The 17,482-nt window shown below is 37.9% G+C and overlaps 1 non-coding gene across 1 annotated transcript; it reads left to right on the top strand.

The window, feature by feature from the left end:
• Positions 1 to 16,793: 16,793 nt before the first annotated feature.
• Positions 16,794 to 16,934, top strand: LOC141580998 (U4 spliceosomal RNA). The gene has a single exon (XR_012513394.1). It is a non-coding gene; the product is annotated as a U4 spliceosomal RNA (small nuclear RNA).
• The last annotated feature ends 548 nt before the right edge of the window (positions 16,935 to 17,482 follow it).

Here is a 17,482-nt window from a genome sequence, read left to right on the forward strand (position 1 = left end):
AGGAAGCAGTGTGAGTCAAACCACAAGAGAGATGCCTGATATTGAAATTGTGATTATCACTATAAAACTATTGATGTACAGTGATCTATGAAAGGAGAACATAGCTGAGTAACATGGGATGTTACATGCAAATATATTGTTAGTACATGTCTTGGAAATGGGAAAATGTCAACTTGCAATTCCTTCATAAACCCGAAAAACAATAAAAGCCTGGTTTTTTTCTTATATGTTAGTTGGAGAGGACCATGGAGATCCAGCATCCTGGCACAGATGTGCTGGCTCAGAGTTTGAGGAGGTAGAGAAGGAGTGGTGGTTGTCCAAGCGAGATTTTGACATCTGTTAATTTTCTGCTCTTGCTGTGATTGATGAGCTCAGCAATAGGGGACAATTATGTTACCTATTTTAATCGGGTATTTATATATAAATTTAGTTGCAAGTTTTGAATTAGCAAAAATGCCCTGAAATACAAGCCACAATAAATACAACTAATAAACAAAATTAGCACTTAACATTTTATGAAAACTGTAACATTTGAATATTAGAACCTATGGAAAAACACACATCAAGCTTCATTTGGGAGCCTAAAATAGTTTCAGCAGTAAAGTTTAAGAATAAATAATTCCATTGCTTTACTATTTTTCTGAACATTTAAGCATGTAACCTCATTACATCTTCCTAACAACCTAGTGAAATAAGCAAAATCCTTATTTTTTTAGAAGAAACCGTGGAGCCTAAGAGAAGCAACTTGTCTGAACACAAATACCTATTGGTTACAGAGCAAGGACTTGTTCTGAGTACGGGACACTTTGCATGATGTCCAGCTGACTATAGTTAATATACTGAGCTGTGCTCCTTCCATTTATGAGTACTTCACTTTTTTTCTTTAATTAAAAGATTAATAAACTTGTAAAGCTTAAAATTTTGAGGTATATGGGACAGAAACTAAAGTTCTGGTATTAGCATTGATATTGCCTGAAATAGTTTGAGAATTTAATATGTTTGGTAAATATTTTTTATTTTAGTATTAAAATAGCAATTTTATTTATTACTTTTTTATACATAGAATTTGACACAAAATTTTGGAACGTAAAAAGATACTTCAAGGCAAGTAAGATTTCTGATACTAAATTTCTCATTTATCTTGTTGGTCCTACTCTTGATAAAAGAGAAAGTCAGATGTAACATTAAGGTAGTTTTAATGGAAAGAGGCCAGTTAAAAAAGAGGTGTAAATTGCAAATATATATGTATGTGTATACATATATATAAATTAATTTTTAAAATTTAACTTCTTTAGGTTGGAATTCAGAGTTATTTAAGAAGGTAGTTGTATCTAATTTATAATCTGAAACAGTATTGTTTGAAAAGAAAATTACTTAATTACAATCCCTAAAATTCTATATAATATTTTTTGCATTAATAAAAAAAGATTGTTAGTATGTTGTATGTTTTCTCTATAGTGACATTATAACAAATTGAACTTGTTATACACAAGGATCTTCTATTTTATTTTTATAATAAATTGTTTGCATTTAGTAAATAAATAATTATAGTTGACCCACGAATAATGTGGGGGTTAGGGACTCTAATCTTTGTGCAGTTGAAATCTGAGTATAACTTTTAATTTCCCTATCTTAGCTACTAGTAACCCACCATTGACTGGAAGCCTTCCTGATAACATAAAACTGTCCATTAAGGCCGGGCGCGGTGGCTCAAGCCTGTAATCCCAGCACTTTGGGAGGCCGAGGCGGGTGGATCACGAGGTCAAGAAATCGAGACCATCCTGGTCAACATGGTGAAACCCCATCTCTACTAAAAATACAAAAAATTAGCTGGGCATGGTGGTGCGTGCCTGTAATCCCAGCTACTCAGGAGGCTGAGGTAGGAGAATTGCCTGAACCCAGGAGGCGGAGGTTGCGGTGAGCCGAGATCGCGCCACTGCACTCCAGCCTGGGTAACAAGAGTGAAACTCCGTCTCAAAAAAAAAAATAAATAAAACAACTGTCCATTAAAACCTATTTTATTTGTGCTACATTATTATATACTGTGTTCCTACAACAAAGTAAGCTAGAGAAATGAAGCTATTAGAAAGAAAATCATCAGAAAACATATATTGACTTCATAAAACAAGTGGATCCTCACAAAGGTCTTCATCTATGGTTTTCAGAGGCAGAAGAAAATCTGCATATAAGTAAACCTCTGCAGTTCGAACCCTTGCTGTTCAAGAGTGAACTGTGTCACGTATTAATTTTTGTCACTAAGAAAGTAACTAGAACTGGGAACTCAATCCCTTTCTCTTACCATAAGTAAATGGCAATAAGAACTGTAAAATTGAACCAGCATGCACCCATACAAATTGGAGATTATGTTTTGGAGATACCGACTGAGTGCAGAAGACAGAAAAACAATTCCTTCCTGAGAAGTACAAGTTATGTTACATACTGTTACATAAGCAAAATGGTTTTATCTGTTATCGTTTACATGCACACACGTGCACATACACACATACATGTGTTCTTGCACGTGCATATGTACACATTATAAGTTAAAAGTCCTGCTGATTCTTTATGACCAAATCCACTGTTTGCAGGGAGCAGCGGATAACACATCCTACAGTTTGGATGCAGTTCTTTTGACTTTTTGACTTGTTCTGTGATGAACTGCCTTTAATGGGTGAACCGTGTTTCTAGTTTTATAAGAAATAAAAAGATTAGAAACAAGTAAAAGGAACTCTATGATAATCAGTAGTAGACTGTTGTACTTTACCCAGTAGTCATATGTTTTTCTCCAGGTATGCAGGTTACTTGAATGATGAGTCCTCCAGTTATACAAGTTACTTAAATAATTAATTACTATTATTATTAGAAATGGGGTCTCTCTCTGTTACCCAGGCTAGAATACAGTGTCTATGCAGTAGGACAATTACAGCTTACAGTAGTAACCTTGCTTCTGGGCTTAATCAGTCCTCCTACCTCATTCTCCTGAGTAGTTGGGACCATAGTCCCATAAAACAGTCATGTGTGGTTACATCTAGCTGGATACATAATTATTTATCAATTGATTTGTTTGTTTATCCGTTTATTTTTGTGACAGTGTCTCCCTCGGTTGCTAGAACTTGAGTGTAGTGCTGCAGTGTTGGCTCCCTGCAACTTCTACTTCCTTGCCTTAAATGATGCTTTCACTTCAGCCTCCCAAGTAGCTGGGACTACAGGCATACACCACCATGCTTAGCCATTTTTCTTTTTAATGTATGTATGTATGTATGTATGTATGTATGTATTTATGTATGTATGTATGTATGTGTGTATTTTTTAGATGAGGTCTCACTATATTGCCCAGGCTGGTCTGGAACTTCTGAGCTCAAGTAATCCTGTTTCAGCCTCCCAAAATGCTAGGATTTTACAGGTGTGAGCTACAGCACCTGGCATGCACAGTTGTCATAAAAAGAAATTAAGCCCCCATTGAATTGCAGAAAATTGACTTCTTTTTATTTATTTTTTTAAGGAATATTTATACTGTAGAACATACTGTCAATCATCAAGATTCTCTATTTTTTTTTTAATTCTGGTTAAACTAGGATTGCTGCTTATTTCACATTATTTTCTGAAATAATTGTTTTATTTATTTCTTTTGTGGCTTTATTCAATTAGATACAGAAATACCAGAATCTCCAAGTCAAATATGAAGGAGAAAAAAGAAAATAAAAGAAAAACAGATTAGGGAAAGTTATTCTGTGAAACAACCATCTGATGACATTCACATATATTGTCAACTTAATAACAATCTTATATGATACATTTGTGTTAAGGGTTTCCAGACCAACCCCAGGCAGGATTCGTGATTCCATAGAAGGTCTCACAGGACTCAGAAAATAATGATACTCAGATCTTTAATTTATTAAAATGAAAGGGTACAGGCAAAATTAGAGGGAAAAGGTGCATGTGGTCAAGTCTGGAGGAAACCAGGTATAAGTTTCCAGGAGTTTTATCCTGTGGCGTTCCCAGGATCTGCTTAATTCTCCCTGCCTCACGTTTTGACAACATGTGCAGTGATGTCTACTAGTACCAGAATCTCATTGGAGACTCATTACCCAAGTTTCTTAAATGGAAGTTGCTCTCCCTCGCTTGTACCCAAATTCCAGACTCCCAGAAGGAAAGCATCTGTTCAGAGTAACCACATTGTTTTATACACACTTGAAACACAATGAGGCATTCTTCTCAAGGAATGGTGGGAACCCTCTCAATTTTAATTTCCTAAACACCCGCCAAGGGGCCAGCCTTGCATGCGAGCCTTTCTAAGGATGTCTTTTGCCTGCTATATGAAATCTTTCCTGCATAAACGTTTTAGACCCAACTTAATTTTTGGTGTTGTTTTAAAATTTCATTTTATAGCAAATTATAAGATAAGGTAACTTGGTACTAGTTTTTTTTGTATGATCCATCCTTAGTTGCAATGCTGGTCACTTTTTTTGTGTGTTGGTGACTAACAGGTTTTTTTTTGTAGTTACCATATCCCTATTAGGGAATTACAATCTGTCCTCCTTATCTCGTTAGCCTTTCAGTAGAATTGTTAAATAAAATAAGCCCAATAGGGCCGGGTGCGTGGCTCAAGCCTGTAATCCCAGCACTTTGGGAGGCCGAGGCGGGTGGATCACGAGGTCAAGAGATCGAGACCATCCTGGTCAACATGGTGAAACCCTGTCTCTACTAAAAATACGAAAATTAGCTGGGCATGGTGGCGCGTGCCTGTGATCCCAACTACTCAGGAGGCTGAGGCAGGAGAATTGCCGGAACCCAGGAGGCGGAGGTTGTGGTGAGCCGAGATCGCGCCATTGCACTCCAGCCTGGGTAACAAGAGCGAAACTCCGTCTCAAAAAATAAAAAAATAAAAATAAAATTAAAAAAAAAAGCCTAATAATTTCTGAGTTAAAATTAGAATAAAAATTCTTTTGTTTTCATTGCATGAATAATCTAGTTTTCATATTGTGCTAAATCCCTGTTTAGAATTCTGAAATAAAATAATCATTTTATCAATATTTTCTTTCCTGAGCATGCAATTAAATTTATTTGTTTTACATATTTTGTTTACTTCAATTTGAGAAATAATGCCTACATGCTATTACTTTGGTCTTCAATGATCTCCAATTTTGGGGGCCACCCCATATTTGTCTTGCTTAAATATGTTATAATAACAGGTTCAGTGAATATCTTTTATTTTTCATTTTAGTTTTTGTTCTGGAAATCCTGGGATGCATAGACAATGAGTATCTTTTTTAGATTAATAACTTTATTTCTTAGAGCAGTTTTAGTTTCACAGCAAAACTGAGAGGAAGATAAAGAGATTTCTCATTTTTTTCCATGCCTCCCACACATGCATGGCCCTTCCCATTATTAGTATTTTTCACCAAAGCGGTGCATTTGTTACAACTGTTGAACCTACACTGACACATTATAATCATTCAAAGTTCATAGTTGACATAAGGCTTCATTCTTAAAACTGTACATTCTGGGAATTTGGACAAATGTGTAATGACATATATCTATTATTTTAATATGACAGAACAGTTTCACTGCCCTAAAAATTCCCAGTACTATGCCTATTCATCTCTCCCTTTCTTCCCAGCAACTCAAAGCACTGATCTTTTCTATCTTCATAGTTTTACTTTTTTCAGAAGAGTCATATACTGAAATACAGTAGATATATTTTTGACTAGTTAAAAAATTAAAGTTCTATGGTAATTGAATGTAGTCATTTAAGATATACTTTGTCCTTTTGTTTTTCTACTTTTTTTTTTTATTATAAGAGCTGATGACATGTGCTTTACATATTTAGAAAACATGATTCGTGTAGATATTGCCACATAATGGAAAGGGTTGAGGAAAATGACACCATGAATTACCACACAGCACAAACGAGCATCTTGGTTTATGGAGTGGGTTCAAATAGACTCTCTGTTCCTTGGAAGGGAACAAGTTCAAGAGGTTGTACTTTATAATACTGGAATCACAAAGTCTTTCATGTGTATTTTCAGTTGGAAATAAGACCAGGCAGTGAATGCTATAGGTAAATACCCATGCTTCTCATTGATCCTCTTCCTTTGAGGGATGAGTTTGAAAACATTCTGTGTTATGATGACATGACTTGCCTATGACTAGATTCTCTGTTATGAGAGATGGCAAGGAAATCACACAATTTTGCTTTATATGAGGTTAGAAAAGAATTTTTTTTCTCCTAGGGAGAGGGGAAAGCATTGGGACATTCTGGTAGCAAGAGGGCATTAATAGTTTTCTTTCTATATATTTTTCATATCAGATAGTACTGCCTGGCAGCGTGCCACACCTCTCCAGTGTTTCTTAAGTTTCTCTCTGAATGTCAGGTGTGATTCGGAGTGGACAGGCTCTTAGAGTGATCTTTCCAGTGGTTCTTTCTGTGGGAGGCAAAATGGCAGGTGAATTTGGGCCTTGTTATATGTAGAGCTGAGCACATAGTTACAACTAAGTAAACCTGACCTCAGGTGATCCACCTGCCTTTGCCTCCCAAAGTGCAGGGATTACAGACGTAAGCCATCATGCCCAGACTTCCCTCTCTTTCTGATGGATGTTTGTCTCCAGTTTACAGCAATTATGAATACTGCTGCTATAAACATTTTTTGTGTATCTTCAGTTTTACTTAGCAATGCCACACTGTTTTCCAAAGTGGTTGCATTAGTTTAGATTCCTGCCAACAATATGTGAGGATTCTTGCTTATCCACCTCTTTGCCAAGGCTTAGAATTGTTAATCTGTTAAGTTTTGTTAACCATTCTGATAGGTACGTAATGAGGTTTTCTGTATAACTGAGGTATATGTCATACATAATAAAATATGGAAATGTACAGCCTGAAAGAATATTTTACATATAAATGTATCTATGTAACCACTACCCAGATATAGAATATTTCCAGCACCCCAGAAAGTTACCTCATGCTCTCTTCCGGAAAGAAGCTGCTATTCTGTTCACAGTGTTTTGACTTCGGCCACCATACATGTGTTTTGCTTATTTTTGAACTTCACATAAATGAGCTCAGATAGTATGGACTCTACTGTGTGTGGCTTCTTTTGCTCAGCATAATGGTTTTTTGCAATTTTTCCAAGTTGTTGGTTATTCTTTTTTTCTTGTTGAGTTCTGTTGTATGATCATTTTACACTTCGTTTATTCATTTTCTCATTGATTTGTTCTGGATATTGTGAATTAAGCTGCTATCAACATCCTTATATATGCTTATTTCTCTTGGGTATCTATCTAGGAGTGGATTTCTGGGTCATGGTGTAGGTGAGTGTTTAATGTTACTAGAAATGACAAAACAGTTTCTTAAAGTGTTTGTACTAATTAACACTCCAGTTTGGTTTAATTTGCATTTCTCTGATTACTAATGGGGCTGAATAGCCTTTTAATATGGATTTTTTTGTTGTTGTTGCCATTTGGATTTCTTCTGTTTGAAGAACTCATTGAAGTCTTAAGTCTTCTGCCTAATTTCTTGATAGGTGTTTTTTGTTTAATTGCTTTGTATAAGGGATAAATATATTGATCCCTTCCCCTTCCTGCCTCATCTCTGTGTTGCTGCTATCTTTTACTAGCTGGTGGCTAGCCTTTTTATTCTCTTAAAAGTATCTCTTTGCTAACAGAAAAATTTTTAATTTTAATTTTTAATTATTACAGATACATAGTAACCATATATATTTATGGGGTATATGTGGCATTTTGATGCAAGCATACAATGCATAACTATCAGATTAGGGTAGAGGACCTCATCACCTGAAGCATTTATCATTTCTTCATGTTAGGAATATCCCAATTCTAGTCTATTAGTTATTTTGAAATATAAAATAAATTACTGTTAACTGTGTTGCCCTATTGTGCTATTGAACACTAGACTTATTCACCCTTTTTAACTGTGTTTTTGTACTCATTCATCCATCCCTCCTAAATTCCCGCTTCCCGTCTTGTCCTCCACTCTGTCTATATGGGTTCAGTTGTTTTCTTTAGCTCCCACATATGGGTGAGAACGTGCAATGTTTGGCTTTCTGTGCCTGGCTTATTCCACTTACGATGATGTCCTCCAGTTTTATCCATGTCGTTGCAAATAGCAGGATTGCATTCATTTTGATGGCTGAATAATACTGCATTGTGTATACGTACATTTTCTTTATCCATTCATCTATTGATGGACACTGAGGTTAATTCTGTATTTTGTCTATGGTGAATAGTGCTGAAGTAAGCATGGGAGTGCAGAAATCTCTTTGATGTACTCATTTTCTTTCTTTTGGGTATATACCCAGCAGTGGGATTGCTGGATCACAAAGTAGTTCTATTTTTAGTTTTTTTGAGGAGCCTCCACATAGCAATTGTACTAATTTACATTCCCAACAACAGTATGCAAGGGTTCCTTTTTCCCCACATCCTCGCCATCATCTGTCTTTTTGATAAAAGCTGTTCAAGCTTGAGTGGGATGATACCTCATTGTAGTTTTGATTTGCACCTCTATGATTAAAGAAAATCTTGTTTTAAATGTAGTTGAACATTTCTGACTTTTCCTTTGTAATTAGGAGTTTTTGTATCCCTGTGTGAAGATAATGTACATTATTTGCTGTTATTGTTTGCCTTTCACATTTTAATCAACAGTCTCTGGAATTTTTGTGTGTGTGGTGTGAGATGGGGTCAGTTTGTTTTCCTTGATGATGATGATGATGATGATATTGATGTTGATATTGATGTTGTTTAGTTCCATTTACTGAAAAGACCATTGCCTTCCGCTCTGTAGAGCTTCCTTGGTCACAAATCGGGTGATTGAATATACAAGAATTTGCCTGCCTCTTCTATTCCTGAGACTCTTTCAGAGCGGGGTGTTGGCGAGGTCAAAACTATTTTGATAGTAACACATGATTTTTTGCCTCAGACTCGTTCTCCCACAAGTTGTACAATAGGGTTTTCCAGAGGCCACATGAAATGCAATGTTGCAACAGACTGAATGCAGAAGCAGATAAGAAAACCAAGCTGTCTCCCAAATAAAGGTGATTTCCAAAAATGTCAAAGAGTACCACTCTTCTCACTCATCTTTTATAATTTGTTTTGGAAAATGGTTATTTTTCATTAAACTGTTATTTATGTTAGCATATAATAGATTTCTTGTTATTTTTAAATGAATGAATTGATATTCAAAACTTTCCTCTTTTGGCCAGGCATGGTGGCTCATGCCTGTAATCCCAGAACTTTGGAAGTTTGAGGCGGGCAGATCACCTGAGGTCAGGAGTTCAAGACCAGCCTGGGAAACATGGTGAAACCCTATCTCTACTAAAAATAAAAAATTAGTGGGATGTGGTGGCACATGGTCATAATCTCAACTGCTCGGGAAGTTGAGGCAGGAGAATTGCTGGAACGTGGGAAGCAGAGGTTACAGTGAGCCAGGATCGTGCCACACACTTTAGCCTGGGTGACAGAGGGAGACTCCATCTCAATAAATAAATAAAATTTCCTGTTTTAATTTCTAATGTGATAAACGTAATAGCTATAACCCATGTGAACTAAAGCATTTTAGATTCTCAATATTTACAGGAATGTCAAACCGAAAAGTTTGAGAATCACTCGTCAAGTTTTATGTCTTGATACTCAGTGGATAATAAATCTTGGTTATGTGTGGCCATGGGCCCTATGCATTTCCACATATATTTTAGAATTGGCTGTGATGTTCCACAAGAATACCTGTTAGGATTTTGATTGGAATTGTGTTGAATCAGTTTGGAATAATTGAAATTTTTTGTTTGTTTTGTTTTTAGTTATACCTGCTATAATGGGAACTTGAAATCTTTGTACCATTGATTCTTCTGATTCATAAATGTTTTCTTCTCCATGTGTTTTGGTCTTTATTTTTTTTTCAATATTGTTATATAATTTTCTGTATAAAGGTTTTGCACATTTTCCAACCAGAATATTTGAAGGAAAAAAATTCTAATTAGAAATAAACTGGTCAGACACAGTTGCTCATGCCTGTAATCCCAGCGCTTTAGGAGGGAAGTCAAGGTTGGAGGATCAGTTGATTCCAGGAGTTTGAGACCAGTTTGGGCAACACAGTGAGACCCTATCTCTATAAAGAAAAAAGTAAGATAAACTTAAAATTAATAAGAAAATGAAAGATAATTCTGAAAAATACAAAACTTTACTGATGCTCTTAAAAGAATTGAATAAATGCTAAAACATATTTTGTTCTTGAATAGAATAGCTGACATTGATAAGATGTCAGTATCCCTTCTAAGTTGCTGTATTGCTGTAATTTATATTGTTAGAAAGACACTTTTTATTTTTTTGAGACAGAGTTTCGCTCTTGTTACCCAGGCTGGAGTGCAATGGCACAATCTCAGCTCACCGCAACTTCCGCCTCCTGGGTTCAAGCACTTCTCCTGCCTCAGCCTCCCGAGTAGCTAGGACTACAGGTGCGTGCCACCATGCCCAGCTAATTTTGTATTTTTGGTAGAGAAGGAGTTTCACCATGTTGACTAGGATGGTCTCAATCTCTTAACCTCATGATCCACCTGCCTTGACCTCCCAAAGTGCTGGGATTATACACATGAGCCACTGTGCCCGGCCACCTTTTATAATTTCTAAAGTGAAGATGTGCCTTAAAACTGATGACATCTTCCAGGTACTTCTGGCCATGTTGTAATTATGAAGATAGGTTAGGAGCATCTTAACCAATTTATTTTACATAACTGTCCTTTCATTATAAGCACAAGTCAGATGTGATATGAAAACAGAAGTGTTTAAATCTAAAGAAGCTTTTTCATTTGGTATAAAATAACTGTGCGTCTTACATTGAAAATGTCTTAGATTTAGTGAAATAGGCCAGGCACAGTGGCTCATACCTATAACCCAGTAGTTTGGGACGCTGAGGTAGGAGGATTACTTGAGGCCAGGAGTTGGAGACCAGACTGGCCAATATAGTGAGATGCCATCTATGGGGAAAAAATAGACACACACACACACACACACACAGCCCCACAATTTGTGAATTTAAAGCAATTCCAATTAATATCTCAATTGGCTTTTCAAAACCTGATTCTAAAGCTTATATGAAAGAACAAAAATGAAAATTTTCACAAAAATAATGAAACTGTTCATGAAGGGGGTATTGGTGGTGTCAAATATTAAAGTGTATGTTGAAGCCAAACCAATTTGAGCATCAGATCACTGGTACAGAGTTCAGAGCACCGAAGTAGTCTCATTTGTAGGAATGTTTTGTGTGGTCAACAATGATATATGTGATGAAAATAGTCAATTCTTTAGTGAATAGTATTGGATGAACCAAGTAGCCATTTGGGACAAAAACTAGATTGCTATCTCACTTTTAAATATATATATATATGTGATATATATGATATATATCACACATATATGTGAGATATGTCACACATGTGATATATGTGAGATGTCACATGTATTGGTACATGCATGTATCATGTGATATATAAGTATCACACGCGATACGTATATCTTACATATATCACGTCACATGATATAGATCATATGTGATCTATATCACATAGATGTGCATGACATCACATACATGTGTGATATATGATATACACGATACATATATGATATATATCACATGTATGATATATATCATAGATATGTGGTATATATATAACATAGATGTGATATATATATGATACAGATGTGACATATAGGTCATATATATATATGGAGTCTCTCTCTGCCAGGCTAGAGTACAGTGGTGTCATCTAAGCTCACTGCAACTTCCACCTCCTGGGTTCGAGTGATTCTCCTGCCTCAGCCTCCCAAGTAGCTGGGATTACAGGCACCTGCCACCACGCCTGGCTAATATTTTTTGTTTTTTTTTTTTTTTTAGTAGCGACAGAGTTTTCACCATCTCAGCCAGGCAGGTTTTTAACTCCTGGCCTCAAGTGACCCACCTGCCTTGGCCTCCCAAAGTGCTAGGATTACAGGCATGAGCCCCTGAGATCCCACCACTGCACTGCACTCCAGCCTGGGTGACAGAACAAGACTTCTCGTCTTAAACAAACAAAAAACCCAAAAGCAGACAACCTAGACATGGCAAAAACTAGTATAAACAAAATTGGGACTCCAGTGATAAGCTGGGAAAAAGTAGTTGCCATGTAGCATGTTCAAAGGGCTAATTTCCTTTACAAAGCAGGATCCTTGCTGATAGAAAAGGCCTAGTGGGCACATTCAGAGGCAGTTGAAAGGAAAGACAAGTGGCTTTTATAGGTAAGTGTGTGAAATCTTCTTCAGTCAGTCGTTATAATAGAAAAGCAAATTGAAACTATAATGAAAACATTTTAAAAATATGCAATTAGCCAAGATTAAGAAATTTGATTAGCTGTTGGCTAAGGTGTAAGAAAATAGCTACTTCCATATATTAATAAGATTCTAAACTCTATGGAGAGCAATTGAATGTTTATTAAAATTTAATAATGTACATATCTTTTGTAGTATAGATAAGTTGTGATGTATTTACATAATGGGATATTATATAGAGCAATAAGAATGAATTTCAGTTCACACAACATGAATGACAGTCACTAACATAATGTTAGGTGAAAGAGCCAAACAAAAATACACGTTCAAAAACAGACAAAATTGTGGTGTTAGAAGTCAGGGTAGTATTGCTCTTGGGGAGCTTACTGGATGGAGACATGAGGGGCTGTTGGAGGCTTATAATTTTTTTTTTTTTTGAAACGGAGTTATGCTCTTGTTACCCAGGCTGGAGTGCAATGGCGCCATCTCTGCTCGTCGCAACCTCCGCCTCCTGGGTTCAGGCATTCTCCTGCCTCAGCCTCCTGAGTAGCTGGGATTACAGGCATGTGCCACCATGCCCAGCTAATTTTTTGTATTTTTAGTAGAGACAGGGTTTCACCATGTTGAACAGGATGGTCTCGATCTTTTGACCTCGTGATCCACCCGCCTCGGCCTCCCAAAGTGCTGGGATTACAGGCGTGAGCCACCGCACCCGGCGGCTTATAATTTTTTTTAAATCTCTGTTAGATAGGATTATATTGAGAAAATTCATCAAGCTATGAACTTAAGAATTATGTACTGTTCTGAATGTATGCTGTACTTCAATGCACATTTTTATGAATATAGTGTGCCTACATGCAGTCACACATGAAGAATGAACATAACTTTTGTTTTAGCAGTTTTATCCTAGGCATATAACATGTATTTACACACACTCTTGCATATGTGGGGGTTAAAAATAACACGAAGGTGGCTGGGCGCGGTGGCTCAAGCCTGTAATCCCAGCACTTTGGGAGGCCGAGGCGGGTGGATCACGAGGTCAAGAGATCGAGACCATCCTGGTCAACATGGTGAAACTCCATCTCTACTAAAAATACAAGAAATTAGCTGGGCATGGTGGTGCGTGTCTGTAATCCCAGCTACTCAGGAGGCTGAGGCAGAGGTTGTGGTGAGCCGACATCGCATCATTGCACTCCAGCCTTGGTAACAGTAGCAAACCTCCGTCTCAAAAAACAAACAAACAAACAAAAAAACACGAAGGTATTCATTGCTGTGTTTGTAAGCATGAAAGTTCTTTAAAAACCTAGTTTTCCATAAGTAGGGAACTAGTAAAATAATTGATATAGTCATATAATGAATCGGTAGCAGGTCTTAAAAGGAGTAAGGCAGTTCTACATGAAGTAATTTAGTAAAGTCTCTAAGGTGTAGTAAATGAAAAGACCAAAGTGCGTGAACAGTAGGTGTAGTATGCTACTATTTGTGTATGGATGTGTTTTATCTCAAAAGGCATATATTTGCAAGCATGTATAGATAGAATATATTTGGAAAGAAAAGACTATATCCTAACACTGGCTGTCTCTGAGGAGTGGAACTGAGTGGCTACAAGGCACAATTGGGTGATATTTTCTATACTAATTTGTGACTTAAATTTTTAATTGTGATAAAATGCATATACCAAAACTTAATACCTTAAACATTTTTAAGGATACAGTTCAGTAGTGTTAAGTATATTCATGTTGTACAACCAACCTCCAAAACTTTTTCATAGCCATTAAACAAATACTTAATACTTCCTCTTGCCCTCAGCAGTCACCATTCTACTTTCTGAGTCTATAAATTGGACTACTCTAGACAGCACATGCAAGTAGAATCATGTAGTATTTGTCTTTCTGCAGTTGGTTTGTTTCACTTAGCACAATGTTCTCAAGGTCCACACTTTTGAATTCTGTACATTGTTCATTTATTACCTATTTTCAAAAGAGCATTAAAGTAAAAAGACATGGCGTTACTCAGAGTTGGTTAATTACACGGTTAAAAGTTGATGGCTGGTATGTCTATTTCATTTCAACCAATATTAAATGTCAGTTTGGGCAGCAAAATAATTTTATGCCAAAACGCCATTTGAAGCTGGGTTTATGACGCGTTTCTCCTTTTGTCATCTGTGGGTACTCCCAAAGTGTATGCTCAAGTCCCTAGCCGCTAACTCTGCTCAGCAATATTTCCTTTTGGCTTACTGTCCAACTTTGGCCTGCTCTTCCAAATCTACCTCTTTTCACAAGGAACAAGCTGCTTCTATGCCAAGGGCATGACTTCCTCCTTGCAGATTTTCCTCACATCTCTGACCTGGAGAAAAGGGGGTTTTTCATTCTGCTAGCTTTTTAGTGCTCCTTTGAGATAATTATTCTGGAGACCTCTGCAATAATATTGTTTCTCACAATTGAAATTCATTGTTTCCAACAGTGAACTCCTGTTGTCATGATCCAACTGCCTCAGTCTCCCAGAGTGCTGGGACTATAGGTGTGAGCCACTGTGCCTGACCAGCTCATAGTCTTTGTCTAAAATACAGGGGCAGAGGTATTCTTCCCAGGGCGGTCTAGGATGCAGTGAGATGAGTTATGCAGGTCTATCAGCAGAGTGACTTGGAGAAGGGAGAGGCTCCCTAGCTGTCTTTTTCCACAGTCTCTCAGAGCGATTGTGAGTAAGACTGGAAAGTAACTCACGTGGGAGAGTGGCTGTATGAAGGGAGGAGGTGACCCAGTGAGGAAGGAGACCCAAGCATGTAAGATGACTTCCCCCTGACTTCCACAGTGCATTTCAATATAAGTAAAGGCTGGCCGACTGGGCGCCACCTTAATCACCCTCCTATAGATCACAGGCATGGCATGGGGGAATCTTTCCAGAAGGCATTGTTTTTACTTAAACAAGTTCAACCCCCCACCCCACACCTACTCCATGGACCAGGACCCTTTCACATGTAATTTCTAGAACTGTAAACCCAAGACCCTTTCACGTGTAATACCTCAAGTTGTAAGCGTCTGTAAAGCCGGCCTTCTGATTGTTAGAGGAGCTGGGCCGTCAGGCGGTTACGCCGCCTTGCTGCAGCGCGCCCTCTGCTGGTGGCCGGGGGCACTGCATGCGCCCTCTGGTGGCCGTCCCGCTGCACCACTTGAAGTCGGAGCGCAGAGTGTTCAGTGCCATCGTTCTGGAAATGCAAGTTGACACGGAGCCCACTAGCCCGTGTGTTTCTAAAAAGGAAGAAGGAACAATTGATTGGAAACCATAGGAATGAAATAAACGTGAATGCCCATTTTACAGCTGATGGAAAAATTCACTCAACATAGTCTTCCCATTGAAAATGCAAAACTGTCAGAGGCATCTTAACCACAGTGACTTTATTTTAAATAAAAGTTAAATCTGGGCAGGGTGTAGAGCTCATGAGTGTAATCCCAGCACTCTGGAAGGCCAAAGTGGGAGGATCGCTTGAGATCAGGAGTTCAAGATTAGGCTGCGAAAATAGTGAGACCCTTATGTCTACAAAAAATATAAAAATTAGCTGGCATGGTGGCGCATGCCTGTGGTCCTGTCTACCCAGGAGGCTGAGGTGGGAGGATCGCTTGAGCCCAGGCGTTTGAGGCTGCAGTGAGCCAGCCATGATCACACCGCTGCATTCAAGCTTGGGATACACAGTGAGACCCTGTCTCTCTCTCTCTCACACACACACAGGTTAAATTTGTTGCATTATATATTTAGGGGTTGACCACCTTTGGTTACAAAATATTTGTGGTTGTAGGAACAAGTTAATAACTAAATAAAGACCCAAAACTTATAAAAATATACCAGTACTTTAAGCTAAAAGCATTCTTAATGTAAAAATAAGTTTTACTCTAAAGATGATAGTACACTGATAAATTATTGTTAAATCAATAGTAACATAGAAAAGTAACAATACTAATAGCCTGACACAAACTGATCACAATCCTTTATAAGAAACAACACTATTCTTTTTTTTTTTTTTTTTTTTTTTGAGACGAAGTTTTGCTCTTGTTACCCAGGCTGGAGTGCAATGATGCGATCTCGGCTCACCGCAACCTCCGCCTCCTGAGTTCAGGCAATTCTCTTGCCTCAGCCTCCTGAGTAGCTGGGATTACAGGCACGCGCCACCATGCCCAGCTAACGTTTTGTATTTTTAGTAGAGACGGGGTTTCACCATGTTGATCAGGATGGTCTTGATCTCTAGACCTCGTGATCCACCCGCCTCAGCCACCCAAAGTGCTGGGATTACAGACTTGAGCCACCGCGCCTGGCCGAGACAACACTATTCTTAATAACCCATATAAACAAACACTAAGGCCAGGATGCAGTGGCTTATGTTTATATCCCAGCACTTTGGGAGGCCGAGGAGAGTGGATCACTTGAGGCCAGGAGTTAGACACCAGCATGGCCAACATGGCGAAACCCAGTCTCTACTAAGAATACAAAAAAATAGCTTTACACAGTGGCAGTATCATAGCCAATGAGGTTTATCTGATGCACGGTTATTGGTAATTGAAAACTTTTCCCAGTACTCTGCCATGACGACTGGAAATACAGTTGGCATTTGCAATTTTTGGCAGTCTCTACAGGGAGTGAATTTTAAAAATTAATAAAAAAATAAAAAGTGGAAGAGAAGCAGAAAAATATTAGCTGGTTGTGATGGTGCACACCTGTAATATCAATTACTTGGGAGGTAGAGGCAGGAGAATCATTAAACCCAGGAAGCAGAGGTTATTGGGAGTGGAGATCATGTCATTGCGACTAGAGTAAAACTGTCTTTAAAAAGTTTTTTTTTTCTTTAAAACAGGTGCGTTCCTCATCTTGCTTTCTGAGGACTCCCTGATCTGTAACTGGGTAGTGGCTAATAAACTCTCTTAACGCCACTAGACACTGTAACTTGCCAAAAATTCCATCTCCTGTGAGTTCCAAAAACCCGTTCTTGGGGTCTGGGACGAGACCCCTTTTCTGGCAACAAAACTATACTAATTATTTTCTTTTCTTTTCTTTCTTTCTTTCTTTCTTTTTTCTTTTTTTTTTTTTTGAGATGGAGTCTTGCTCTGTTGCCCAGGCTGGAATGAAGTGGCATGATCTTGGCTCACTGCATTTTGTGCCTCCCAGGTTCAAGTGATTCTCCTGCCTC

Source organism: Saimiri boliviensis, chromosome 13, assembly GCF_048565385.1.
Source record: "Saimiri boliviensis isolate mSaiBol1 chromosome 13, mSaiBol1.pri, whole genome shotgun sequence".
Lineage (NCBI taxonomy): Eukaryota > Metazoa > Chordata > Mammalia > Primates > Cebidae > Saimiri > Saimiri boliviensis.